The sequence below is a fragment of the Giraffa tippelskirchi genome, chromosome 10 (genome assembly GCF_054371585.1).
Source record: "Giraffa tippelskirchi isolate mGirTip1 chromosome 10, T2T-mGirTip1v1.2.pri, whole genome shotgun sequence".
Lineage (NCBI taxonomy): Eukaryota > Metazoa > Chordata > Mammalia > Artiodactyla > Giraffidae > Giraffa > Giraffa tippelskirchi.
The window spans coordinates 105,337,947-105,350,860 of NC_137284.1; the positions used below are offsets into that span (position 1 = coordinate 105,337,947).

General features: G+C 44.0%; 1 long non-coding RNA gene across 1 annotated transcript; it reads right to left on the reverse strand.

Annotated features, from left to right (window-relative positions):
* Positions 1–3,296: 3,296 nt before the first annotated feature.
* Positions 3,297–12,687, reverse strand: LOC145523600 (uncharacterized). Its single transcript, XR_014066739.1, has 7 exons — positions 11,953–12,687; positions 11,054–11,294; positions 7,869–8,164; positions 5,053–5,626; positions 4,786–4,980; positions 4,179–4,293; positions 3,297–3,388 (listed from the first exon to the last, which is right to left on the reverse strand). It is a non-coding gene; the product is annotated as an uncharacterized LOC145523600 (long non-coding RNA).
* Between the last annotated feature and the right edge of the window lie 227 nt (positions 12,688–12,914).

Consider the following 12,914-nt stretch of genomic DNA (forward strand, 5'->3'; position numbering starts at 1 on the left):
CTGTAGCCTGCCAGATTCCGCTGTCCACAGAACTTTCCAGGCAAGAATACTGGAGTGGGTTGCCATTTCCTACTCCATGGGCTCTTCCTGACCAGGGGATCAAACCCCTGTCTCCTGCATCTCTTGCTTTGGCAGATCAGATTCTTTACCACTGCGCCACCTGGGATGCCTTGGACCAAAGATCCTGGGGCAATGGTTAGAGGAGGGGCTTACGTTACAGAGCATCAAAGGACATGAATGAAAATGGAATTTTTTTAAATCAAACTTATAAACACTGTTTTCCTTTATGGTTTTAAAATGTCATGCACCTTAAAATCCTACTCTTAAAGTAACTTTTTCAATAAAGTAAGACAACTGAAGGATGGCCATTGCTGTTTCTAGAAGTCCCCTGGCCAGTCCCCCCACCAGGAGGGCCAGCTTAAGGGTTTTTGCTGCTTTTCTCTTCTCCCTGAAGCCCAGCCTTGTGTCACATGCTCAGCTGATTCCCTTTCCTCCCACACCCCTTCCTCTTTCTGTCCTCGCAAACTCTGAATTCAACTCAATTTCTCATGCAAAACCACTCAGTTCTCTATATTCTGTCCCTTGCTTCCAAACCCTGTGTCTCTGGGTGGTAGGAGGGAGCATTGCACTCAATAGAACCACAGATCTATTAATTCATTTGCTTAAGCAAAAATTCATTTGCCCCCCGAGAGCAATTATGCTAGCAGAGGGCAAAAACAGGGATGCAGTGTTTGTTTAAATAGCAATTAGAAAAATTGTTGCTACCCTGAACTGTGGCTTCACCAAAGAACCCTATTTAAAATGTGGCAAACACTCAGTAACAATTTGTATGTGAACCTTTTGTCTGTGAAGCCTGCACTGCAGAAAGGCAGTCCTATTTAAAATGAGCTATAAGAATGCTCCTGTCATTGTATCTTCCTGGGTTACTAGCCTGAGAATGTAAATTGAGACAATTGAGAATGTAAAGGCTTCTGCCCCCACCCCCTTTTCCCACCCCAGTGATATGCCCAACTATCATTGGTATTCTTGACTCAGTCCTCCCACTGGCAGCTCTATTCAGCCTCTTCAGTTCTATTCAGACTCTTTTGACCTGAATCTCAAATCCTTTTGGGGGTCTTACTTTGTTCCTCCTAAGCCAGGATCCTGGACCTGTTCTGAATCTATCCTGGTCCTGGAAAAATCTGCTGTCTGTGCACTGTCCCCACTCTGTCTAATCCATTTGGCTTCATATGAGCTGGATTCAGTGAGCTCTGCTCTCATATCATTTTTGCCAATCACAATTTCCATCCATCAGCCTTATGAAAGCCTTGAGGAACATTTCTTCCTCCAATATCCCAGCTCCCACGAGATGTTTCTTCTCAGTGGCCTAGTCCAGTCCTCCACTTTGAGTGAAGTGCACTCTCTGCCTTGCTTCTGAAATCTTTGAACTGTCAGAAAGAACCATGGAAACATTTCCAGTCTAAGACCAGCCAAACACCTCCTTGTTATGAGCAAGATCATGGTGGAGTCATTTGCTTGCATTAAAATAGAAGCTTCAGGACAATAAGAAATAGAAACTTGTTCAAGAGTATCACTCTCCTGCTGCTGCTGCTGCTAAGTCGCTTCAGTCGTGTCCGACTCTGTGAGACCCCATTGACGGCAGCCCACCAGGCTCCACCGTCCCTGGGATTCTCCAGGCAAGAATACTGGAGTGTGTTGCCATTTCCTTCTCCAGTGCATGCAAGGGAAAAGTGAAAGTGAAGTCACTCAGTCATCCTACTCTTAGTGACCCCATGGACTGTAGCCTACCAGGCTCCTCCGTCCATGGGATTTTCCAGGCAAGAGTACTGGAGTGGGGTGCCATTGCCTTCTCCGATCACTCTCCTATCCTTTATTAAATGAAGTCCCAGGTGATGGTAAATAGCACCTGCACTCCTGGATAAAGAAGGGCTTCTCCAGCTGTAGACCTGCAGGGAGCCCCAATCAGCAGGTCATGGCCTTCAGAGCAACCAAAACACTGTCAATACTGGGATGACTTTCCAGGGCAGGAGTATCATTTCCACCCTCTTGTTGTTTCATTCAGGCCCAAAGGTATGATCATAACTCATCTTACCAGATTTGGAGTAAATGTCATCCTAATTTTGGTAGAAACATTAAAGTAAGTCAGCACAATTTCTAAACAGATGGACTTTGAGTCTAGGGTTTGCAAAAGTTACATTCTCCTTCATTGTGTTAGGTAGTTCGAATAGGAAAAAGGAGTCCAGAATGGCGGTGGCTAAAAGACAAGGAAGGGAAAAGCCCATGAAAATAGAACAAAGGAAGGTCCAAGGACCGGAGTGAGGACCTCGGGTAGAACAAACAGCACTCCTGGCTAGCCCAATTGACATAGGGCAGGCCCAGGGGGAGGAAAAAACATAAAAAGAGCAGCCAAAAGGCTGGGGGTGGGGGGGTATCTCTCTCCCGTGTGCACGCGTGCAGTCTCTCTCTCTTTCTTCTCTTCATGTCTTTTAGGTTGGCATGGCCTCACGCCTTGAGGATGTATTTTCCTTTATTTTCTAAATAAAACTGAGCTGTAACACGAAGCTGTAACACTATCTGAGAGCTGTGGCGCGCCAAGGGCTTTAACGTCCGTTGCTTCAAATTTTTGTTGTGATGAGAAAGAACCAAGGAAATTACACACTCCCCCAACAACTGTAATTGTAATCGCCTACAGAGAGGCAAGTAGAACTCCTTGTTCCTTTCCTAAAGATCTGCAATAATAGATTAACAATAGCCTCAGCCTGTGAATCCTGTTTCCCACAGTTGGGAAATACTATCTAATTGAATCAGGAGTCTCCTTTGATGACCACATGCCTGCAGGTAGTACTGTTCTGAGAAGATCATCAGCTTTATCTGAGGACCCACACCCTGGTCCTCATACAGGTAACACCTGTACTCTGCCTCTGTGACTAGTCGGGGGGTTTTAACATCTTCATCCTGGAAAATTGGAGTCCTTCCCATGGAACGTGTGTGTTGAGCTTAAAAGACAGCCCTTTCCACTCTGGAGGTAAGACTGGGAAACTGTGAATCCAGAGCCTTCTGCTGCCTCTGGGCCCACTGCCTGTCCAAACCCACCCGCAGGAGGAGAGAAGGACCCTCTCACAAACAAGAGAAGAAGAGGTGAGTGACACCAAGGGGGCCCAAGTTCCCAGTCTCAAAAGACTTCAGAAGAAAATGTCACATTACACTTGAAAATATGCAGGTTACTTTCAAATATCTTTTGATGTTGATTTCTAACATAATTATAATTTTATACTGATAAGAGAACAGACTCTGTATGATTTCAATACCTTTATACCATGCCATTTTTGCACCTTGTTTAGCATCCCTGGATATATTCCAATGTCTCCTAGTTTACATCCTATGGGAACTGAAATAGAATTTGTATCCTACTGTTGTATGAAAATTGCATACATCTTAATTATGTTGAATTGGTTCATAGTACTTTTCAGGTCTTCTATAACCTTCTACTTCTCTGTATATTCATTCTATTAATTTTTGAGAATATGATATTGAAACTCCAACTCAAAATATTAATTTACTTACTTAAAAATAATGGTAATATATAGTGGAACTATATGTAAATTCGTTCTACATTTTCCACGTCTCCTGTAATTGTGTTAGCATGCTTTCATAATTTAAAAAAATAAAAATAAAAATAAATGTCCTCAGAAGAGCCCTAGGTACAGCCCTCCTAAGGCTCTGCTTTTATGTTGTGGTTTTTTACTGATGTTGGTTTTGACTTTCTGAACTACCCTGATCCGTCAACTAAATCTTTTTAATACTTAGATGTATCTATTTGGCTTTCTAGTACCTGGAACTCAAGCATCCAAACTACCAAATGGTCCATAATTTATTTATCTTAGTAATGGATATAATTACTGTGTGAGGCCTTGATGAAATGCACACCAGTAGGATGGCTTCTCCCCTTGCAATATTAACCTTCCAGGAGAAGACATAGCTGGATAGCACTCACTTTCTCTGAGTTCCCGGATTCACCACCCTTGATGCCAATGACCCTTTCTGAGGACACTTTAGCATGCTCTCCCCATAGGAACAGCAACAGCCCTTTTTCCATTTTATATTCCTATTATCTAGTGTAAACATAACAGTTGTTCTCAAACTGACTTGTACCCTGGAATCACCAGGAGAGCTGATACCTGAATCCTACTCCAAGAGCTTGTGATTTCCTTAGCTTGTGATCTGTATATCCGCAGTTTCAAAATGTCCCCAGGTGTCCCACGAAATGTGCCACCACGTCTGAGTGCCACTAGTCTAGAGAGAGAGAATGGTGAATAAGCAGGGAATTACTAGAAAGGATTTAAATCCCTGATGCAGGGGAACCAAGTGAAACCCTCTCCACCCCAGCTTGGGAGATCCTGAGAGACTTCCCTGAGGAGGCAGCTGAGCCCGAAGGGGCCCTGAGGACTGGCCCAGGTGATGATGTTGAGAAGCTGAGAGAAGAAGAGTTTTCTGACCAAAGAGAATAGTAAATGTCATAAGAAAGTACCCTAAAGGGAGAGAGAGAGAGAAAGAGAGAGAGAAAGAGGGAGCCTGGTGTGTTAAAGAACAGAAAATAGTCTTAACAGTGAAAGGAGAGATAGGCAGTGATAAAAATTGAGCTTGAAGAGGTGAGCAAAGGTCAAAACAAAAAAATGGAAGTTTTGGGATGTTGAAAGGCAATGGGGACACATTACAAAGTGTGCAGTAGGAGAATGAAAGGATCCTCTGTGCTAGAGATAGAACTTTCTCTAAGCCCTTGCTCACCAGAGTTACCCCAATGACCACACTTGTAAATAAGACCAGCCTGGAGGTAGCATGGTTAATGCAGATTTGTAATTGTGTTAATGATTTATCCTTTCTTTAAAAATCTTGTCCTCGTCATTGTCTGTGATAAATTTATAGGCTTCTTTTTCTCCCCAGGAGATCAAAGCAGCTGCATCATCTCATTAACCTTCACCCCTAGAGAAGATGGCAAGGTAAATGATATTATATTAGGGAAAATTTTAAACATTTAAAGTTTAAAAGACTTACCAAGAACTCAGTGTGATAAGCAGAGAAAATGCCAAATTCTAAGGCTGGTTTTTCCTCTGATTCTTAGGCTCTGATTTATCTGTGAGATGACATTGTGGGGAGAGAGGAACAGGTTGGCTTGGAGCATGTCTGCAGAGCAGGGTGGCGTGGAGCTTCAAGCTAACCTGCACTTAGAAAAAAATCAGAGGGGAACAAAATTGCTTTTTGCTCAGCGAAGCTCTTGCAATTTCAATTCCAGGGGAAATAGTTAATTCATGAACTGAGCTGTGAGAGAAATGAATGCACTGGCTCCCAGAGGAAAAGGGATCTGACCAACTCACTGCTAATACAAACTGTAGACTATTTTACCTTTACCCTCATGTGGGGAAAGCTAGAAATTGCTTATCTAAAGCTAAAACACTGTGGACTGGATTTGGTGGGTAGATTTTTGCTAACTCATCCACCACATGATGAGGTTGGCCCCTTTATTCGGTTTTGAATCAGTCGGCTGTGTTTCCCGACAAATCACCAGCTCCTGTAGGCCTACATCTGATTTTCTGCTGCCCTTGCCCGAAGTTCCCTCTTGCCTGATCACCTGAAAAAGATGGTTCAAATTCACCTTTTCAGTTCTAGGTCTGAGCCCAGCCCATTGCCCGAGTTCAGACAAAGTCAGAGTATGTATGGATTAGACCACTGCTTCCCAAACTGTAGTGGGTGTCCTCCCAAATCACCTGGGGATCCTGTGAAACTGTGGACCCCACATTCTGCATTTCTAATGAGCTCCAAAGTTGTGTCAATGCTGCAGAGCCATGAGCCACACCTTTTTCTCTATCTGTTCTCAAGTTCTGAGATCTTTCCTCTCAAAAGCATCTTCCCATCAGCCTGCTTCAGTTTTTATTAGAGGAGCATCTGCATCTTAAAGGCCGTTTGCCCTTTCAGAGTCTTCTTTTTAAAACACTTTTGCTGGAGGATTAATATTTGATGCTCTGTCTTAGCTAAGAGGGTCAGGGATTAGATTTCAATTGGTTGAAATCCAAATCAAAGTGGAATGAGTCAGGACTGTGGATATTAAAAGGACAAAAGCAGCAAGGAACAAAGAAAGGGACTCATTGATGATACATTCTTCTCCAATTAAAGGGAGACTTTAAACAAACAAAATCAAGCCACTCTTCCTGCCTTCAGTGGAGCTTCAAACCAGAGGATGTTACCTAGAACACACTGGAGAGTCATAACCTTGGAGGTAAATCCCACCCTGCCCTAGGATTGGGACTTGGGAAAAACTATGTAACTTTCTGCATTAGTTTCCTGATCTATAGACTGGAAATGACAATACTTACTCCATCCACCGCAACTTGTTGTGAGGGCTAAATGAGATATTTAATCTTAGCTATTGCCAAGCACCTACTATGGTAGCCCTAATAGTCACTCAAAATATAATCAAAATGTAACAAACAATGCCAGTGAAATTAGCAAAATTCAGATTATCAGAAGAGCTCAAGAAGGTGTTCAGGAAATCAACAAACTCTGACACACTTTGGGATGTATGAAGGGACTACACTTCATCATATAATTTGTCCTCTCATATCTGTGCCACATCTCAGCTCTCAACCTGCAAGGAAGTCTTCCCTGATTCCTCCTTTCAATGATTGGCCACATTTCATTTAGTCCTAGATTCCTCTTCTAGAGAAATGCCATATACAAGAAGGAAAACAGCCCCTAGATTCCTCTTGGTATACCTTACTTAATTAAAGAAAACACTGGAAATCCATTACTTCATTTGCCATTTACTAACACAAGAAGGAAAACAGCCCCTAGATTCCTCTTGGTATACCTTACTTAATTAAAGAAAACACTGGAAATCCATTACTTCATTTGCCATTTACTAACTGATGTTGGGCAAATAACAAACTTTCCCACTTTTAGTTTCCCGCTCTGTCGAGTGGGAGGAAGAACAGCTATCCTACATATTTGTTGTGCAGCTAATATGGAGTATTGTACATGGCCCCTCAGTCATTGAAAAACTGCAGTCCCTTCTACCTCAAACCCCCCATCAATGTCCCTTCATCCCATGTGTCAAATGAACAAGTCTCTAAGAATCAAAGGAACCAAGTTAAATATTGATTCTAACCTTACAGCTTCATTTCTTTTCTCTTAACCCTTGCCCAAGCTGATGCTACCAATTTTCCCCAGACGTAGCAGTCCAAAGAACTATAGGAGAAACTGAGTTGAATGTGATGTTTTAGGGCTGTTCTTTTCTAACAATAGGTCTAAACAAGGCCAATTTGAATTTCTAAGGAGGTCAGCATCTCAGCCATTCAGCCTCAAGATCAGAATTGCTCTAGGAAATGGAGTTGTCAGGGACAACACTGCAGGGGACAGTGGGGGACTGTCCTCTTCCCCACCTAGAACTCAAATGGGCCCAAGCCTAGAATCGAAAGCAAAATTGGCAATATATGCTTTGTTTCCTGACAAATGATGTCCAATTTAGGCCGTGATGATTTTTCTAAGATACCATTTAATATAAATTTTGTTTTATATGAGTTAGCAGATGGGGCCTGAAAGCTGCAGAGCAGAATGGATGTGCAAAATGTTATAAGTCACATTGGTAGGGTGACAGGTTCCATGTGTCTGCGTGGGGTAGAGAGCCACTAAAAAAATAAAAAGAAAATCAAGTCAACACCTAGGTGTTATGAAGAAGCAAAAAAATCATAACTGGAAAATCTAGGGATTTTTAATCTGATCTTTTTTTTAAGATGGGAAATGAAGTGTTGAAGTACCCCTTGAGTAGAGTACCTTTTATCAGTTCTCACCTCCTCCCTGGGTCTCGGTTTCCTTACCCAGAAAATGAGGCTTGTTTTAGGTCAGAGATGTCAAAGAAATTTCTCTTCAGGTGCTAACTCTAACACTTGGTGGTGGCTGAGGACTGGTCTGGGAAATCTGAGGCTCCAGCTGGACTGGTGTCATGATGTGCTTAGTCCTTCAGTCATAACCAACTCTTTGCAACCCCATTCTCCAGGCAAGAACAGTGGAATGGAGTGTCATGCCCGCCTCCAGGGGATCTTCCTGACCCAGGAATCAAACCAGCATCTCTTACTTCTTCATTGGCAGGAGGCTTCTTTACCACTAGTGCCACCTGGTGTCATAATAAAAAGGTGATTATAATAAAGCAAAGACATTACTTTACAAACAAAGGTCCATCTAGTCAAAGCTATGGTTTTTCCGGTAGTCATGTATGGATGTAAGAGTTGGACTATAAAGAAAGCTGAGTGCCGAAGAATTGATGCTTTTGAACTGTGGTGTTGGAGAAGACTCTTGAGAGTCCCTTGGACTGCAAGAAGATCCAATCAGTCCATCCTAAAGGAAATCAATCCTGAATATTCATTGGAAGGACTGATGCTGAAGCTGAAACTCCAACACTTTGGCCACCTGATTCGAAGAACTGACTCATTTGAAAAGACCTTGATGCTGGGAAAGATTGAAAGCAGGAGGAGAAGAGGAAAGAGTATGAGATGGTAGGATGGCATCACTGACTCGATGGACATAAGTTTGAGCAAGCTCCAGGAGTTGGTGATGGACAGGAAAGGCTGGTGTGCTGCAGTCCATGGGGTCACAAAGAGTCGGACACAATTGAGAGACTGATCTGAACTGAACTGCCACGAGTCCAGGGTAGAGCCAGTTATAGTTGTGCTAAACATTTAAACTCAAATGGTCTCTGATTGTTGTTGTTCAGTTGCTCAGTTGTGTCTGACCCTTGAACCCTTAGCGACCCCATGAACTGCAGCATGCCAGGCTTTCCCGTCCTTCACTGTCTTCTGGAGTTTGCACAAACTCATGTCCGTTGAGTCGATGATGCCATCCAACCATCTCATCCTCTATTGCCCCCTTCTTCTCCTACCTTCAATCTTTCCCAACATCAGGGTCTTTTCCAATGAGTCAGTTCTTTGAATCAGGTGGCCAAAGGGTTGGAGCTTCAACTTCAGCATCAGTCCTTCCAATGAATATTCAGGGTTGATTTCCTTTAGGATTGACTCATTTGATCTGCTTGCAGTCCAAGGGACTCTCAAGAGTCTTCTCCAACACCACAGTTCAAAACCATCAGTTCTTCAGTGGTCAGCCTTCTTTATGATCTCTGAATACCCTTCCATTCTTAATAGTTACTGATCTTAATGTGCTCGCCATGGGATGAAGGGAAGAGGCAGAGGAGGAGCTGTCGAAGATTATATTGGGAGGCTCCAGAGAGAGAATAGTCCCCTACTGGTCACCCAGGAGCATAGTTTTGGCTAAATGACATTCTGAAATTTGCCCACTAAATGCCACCCACAAATTCAAGCCCAGGCAATACACGTGACACAGAGATTTTTTTTTTCAAAAATGTATTTTTAAACAACAAAGATGTAAGTCCTCATAGTTCTCTCTTTTGGCATCTATGATGCATTGAATTGTGGGCCCCAAATGACTTGTCCATTTCTTCAAGCCCAGAACCTGCAAATGTTACCTTATTTCAAAAAAGGGTCTTTGCAAAAATACTTAAAGATCTTGAGATGAAATCATTCTGGATTACTCAGGTGGGTCCTAAATCCGGTGATGGGTGTCCTCATAAAAGACAGGAGAGATGACACATGAAGAGGAGAAGGGACTGTGCCCATGGAGGTAGAGGTTGGAGAGATGCAGGCCAAAGAGGCCAAGGAGGGCTGACGCCCAGCAGCAGCTAGCAGAGGCAGGGGAGGACCCTAGCCTGGCCCCCAGAAAATCAACATGAGAAAGTAAACATCTGTTGTAAGCCACCAAGTTTCAGATCACTTTTATAAAGCCTCAGGAAACTAATACAGCAGCCTACAGTACTTAAAGTGTTTACAGAGTGGCTCTGGCTGGCCAGAGGAAGAATCAGTTCATGGCTCTCCACAGAGGACATTGGCCCAGGTCCTTACCATCCCTTTCTGCCACCCTGCCCTTCAGACTCTCTCCCTGAGACAGGGTTGTTTCTGAAGCTCAAGCAAGGAGCCCCTGCCTGGTTTCCTCTGGGCCTCCACTCAACTGCATCATCTTGACCTTCAGATGGCCTTTTGTAGGCCACCCTTCAGGCCCACCTTGACCTCAGCCAAGTTCTATAGTCTAACTTCACTACCAGCCTAATCATTCATCATAGTTCTAGCTGCACAGAATGCTCCTGGCTGTATTGGAGAACATATTCTTAAGCTAGACTCCCTCGACTTTATCACCCAAATGACAGCTTAGTACTGCCTGAGCCAGTGTTGCCGAAACTTGGCCAGCATCTGGCATCTGAGGAATGGAGCAAAAGAGGAACTCAAATGCAAGCAATCTCTCTAAAACAGTGTTTGATAAGGAAATGTTCCTCTCTAATTTGTATTAAATAATGGGCAAAGGGACCATTTCTGAAATTTCATCATGATGACCTGAGAGCTTCAACCTACAGGAACAGCAAGTCACAGTAAGAACAAGAGGCCCAAACCATGAATTTCATTTGATGCAATTGTCATTGCCTTACCTTTTTTTGTCCCCCAAACTTACACACTCTACTTCTACTTTTCATTTCATTCCACAGCCACTTATTAGACCTCTCTAGGAAAAACAGAGCCAGCTGTCCTGTGAGCTTTGCCCTCCAACCCCATCACAGTTTGTGGTGAGGAACTAGTATGGCCCATGTCTCTCCTTTTATGATGAGACCTGTGATGGCAAAAACCCATGCCACAGATTCTATTTCCTATATGTTACTATAATATCTTATATTATTATAGTCCATTACTTACCATCTGTGTGACATAGAACATTTATTAAATGTCTGGGAAACACTGGCTTCTTGTCTATGGGGAAGGAATAATAAGAGTTTCCTTGCACGATGACAGTGAGAATCAACATACCTAGTCCAGGGCCAGGCACAGGACTGGCAAAGTTCTCAGGAAATATCCATTACCATGATTCCCACTACTATTATTGTGATTGTTGTCATGGCTACCCTCCCCCAAAGATACATAATCCTCTGTCCCACAACATGTCTGCTTGCCTCCATATTTGCTCCTATAATGGCTGAGGGAGAGATGAAGACCGTGGAAGAAATGGAAGCAAAAACTTGGGGCCCGCTAGATTAGAAGGGGTCTGAGCTCTTCCTGGACCAGGAGATACATCTGTATAGCAGCCTCTTTGAGAACTCTCTTTTGTATTCTGAGCACAGAGTCCTCATTAAACACTTCTGCTTCAGAAGTCACAGCAGCCTGACACTTGATTTTATCTCCAAAATCACCAACCTGCATAAGAAATATACATCATTCCAAGAAACCACCTTGCTTTGGGAATAATTAGACACGTGACTCCAGAACTGCCCAGTGTGGACAGCCCAGGCTGTCTCTATCCCTCCCTTCTACCTGGGTTGACACTGCCAGTCACCTTTGGCCAAGCACAGATGGAAGGGTTTCTGTTTCCATCCCTGCCGACCTGGTGTTTGTCAACCAACAACTCCAGCCTCATCCCCCTTGGGGTGCCAGCTCTGTGCCACGCTTCAGGCTGTGGTACAGCCCACTGCACCCCCTTCACTGCCTCAGCCTCAACTCCTCCCCTCAACCTGCCCACCTCTGGCCTCCCCTCTCCATCTAGCCATGCTCTTCTGTACCTGTACATACCTGGCTCTTGACCAAAATGCAGGTCAATGATACTGCCTCTGACCTTCTTAGGCAAACTTCAGTTTCCTGATTGTTTGCACCAATGTAATCCAGCTCTATTATAAGTGTGAGTCAGATGTAGGAGGTGTGCATGGTCATCTGGGCAGTGCTCCAAATTCCCCCTGCCACGTCCTCACCCCAATTAAGAGCCTCACTTTCCCTGTAAAGTCAATCAACCTCCAAGAAGTGTATCTGATGGACTAGTCACACTGAAACATAAATGACTGGTGAGAAAGAAAAGGCTTACCCTTCGGGACTGTAATCTAACAGGTAGGAATTCCTCAGGGTCTTCCATTGGCCCAAACTCTGGGAACCTTTGTTCAGTTCAGGTCAGTCACTCAGTCATGTCCGACTCTTTGTGACCCCATGGATTGCAGCACATCAGGCCTCTGTGTCCATTACCAACTCCTGGAGTTTACTCAAACTCACATTTCCATTGAGTCAGTGATGCCATCCAACCATCTCATCCTCTGTTGTCCCCCTTCCTTCTGCCTTCAATCTTTCCAAGCATCAGGGTCTTTTCTAATGGGTCAGTTCTTTGCATCAGGTGGCCAAAGTATTGGAGTTTCAGCTTCAGCATCAGTCCTTCCAATGAATATTCAGGATTCATTTCCTTTAGGACTGACTGGTTGGATCTCCTTGCGGTCCAAGGGACTCTCAAGAGTCTTCTCCAACACCACAGTTCAAGAGCATCATTCTTCGGCACTCAGCTTTCTTTATAGTGCAAGAACCTTTGTACCTTCTGCAAAAATGAGTTCTTTAAACAAAGGTTAGTCAGTGCGTTGGGGCTTCCCAGACACTAGTGGTAAAGAATCCTCCTCCCAATGCAGGAGACTCAGGAGGTGTGGGTTGATCCCTGGGTTGGGAAGATCCCCTGGAGGAGGAAACAGCAACCCACTCCAGTATTCTTACTTGGAGAATCGTGTGCACAGAGGAGTCTGGTGGGCTATAGTCCCAGGGTCACAAAGAGTTGGACATGACTGAGCAGTACAGCTGTCAGTGCATTATTTGCTAGGACTGCCATAGCAAAGTGTCACAAACTGAGTGGCTTAAGCCACAGAAATTTATTACCTCACTGTTCTGGTGGCCAGAAGTCTGAAATCAAGATGTCAGCAGGCTTGCTGCCTTTTGAGGGCTGTGAGGGACAACCTGCCCCATGCCCCTCCCCCTGCTTGTGTACCCTCAGGTACTCCTTGGCTTGTAGATGGC